Here is a 1238-nt window from a genome sequence, read left to right on the forward strand (position 1 = left end):
GTCACTTTCTTGTTTCTTGCTACAATCCCTTTGCGTTTCCATAGAGAAGTCTTCTCAGTTCTTTCTGAGTTGGAAAACTCTGAGGCTGGCTCATGATAAAATAATACTAATAACACCAGACATACACATTATCTCAATTTAGACTCGTAATAACCTTACAAGTGAGATACCAATTTTCCTAGTTTGCAGATGAGGAGACCGAGTCCTGGGGGCCCTCAGCTGGTGGGCAGCCGATCTGGGGCTTGAACCCAAGCAGTCCAGTGCCAGGGTTCATGCAGCACCCCATCTTTTCCTCTCTATTCTCTCTGCATGGGCCAGGTTAGTATATTCAGAAAAATGGCAGTGCAGGGAACCACCCCAGTCCTACAGAGGGATGGGGGCTCTTAATGAGAGAGAACAATCTTTTGGGCAACATTCGTATGAAAACCCCCAAACTGAGAGAAATAACATTACCTCTAACAAGTGGAAAATAATATGAGAGGATCAGGAGAACTGGGAATAGGAAAGGATGAGAAAGGTGAGATGGTGTGGCTTGGGATACGTGCATATACCACACACGCATACTCAGCGTGATGGGAAAATGTAAAGAAAAATCTTGTATTAAGGGCTGAAAAAAATAGGGGCAATAGTTTCATGTTGGAAAAAAAATGTCTAGCTAACTTAGCAATATTGCTTCCTCAGCATGTTACATCTTCGCGTAAATGGCCCGCTCTATTTCTTGAAGGCTTCCCTTTCTCTCGCCTTGGGTTGAAGAGGCAGCCTCCTGGCCTTCACTTTTCCCCGGCTGTCAAGATGGCTCGGGTTCCCAGGGGGCAGGTTGAGATAATGACCCAGGGAGGGTAAATGAGAAACTTTCTGTACGCTGAGGAAGAAGTCATCAATTGAATATCTTTCCTGAATGCTACATTCCTTCTAAAAATCATATGAAAAACATATGCAAGCCAGCTTCTGAATTGTTTTGAGTCGAGAAATTTAAAATGAGAATCGCGAGCTCATTCATCAATGTCCCTGAAATACTTCAAATGAAATGCGTTCCGTGAAGCTGGCGTTAAAAAGTCGCCGCTGAATTTCTAAAATAACTCTTCCGAGGTTCTATTCCAGCTTGCCACCCCCTCTCAGACTTTTTGTCCTGATTTCTTTTACAGAGCTGGTGAGTGTTCATTGCCCAGGCGGGATCACAGGCAAGCATTACTGCGATGGGCCACTTCTTCCCACTGCTTTCCTCTCCTTTTCTCCCT

This window comes from Otolemur garnettii, unplaced genomic scaffold (genome assembly GCF_000181295.1).
Source record: "Otolemur garnettii isolate 467f Iridium unplaced genomic scaffold, OtoGar3 scaffold00027, whole genome shotgun sequence".
Taxonomy (NCBI): domain Eukaryota; kingdom Metazoa; phylum Chordata; class Mammalia; order Primates; family Galagidae; genus Otolemur; species Otolemur garnettii.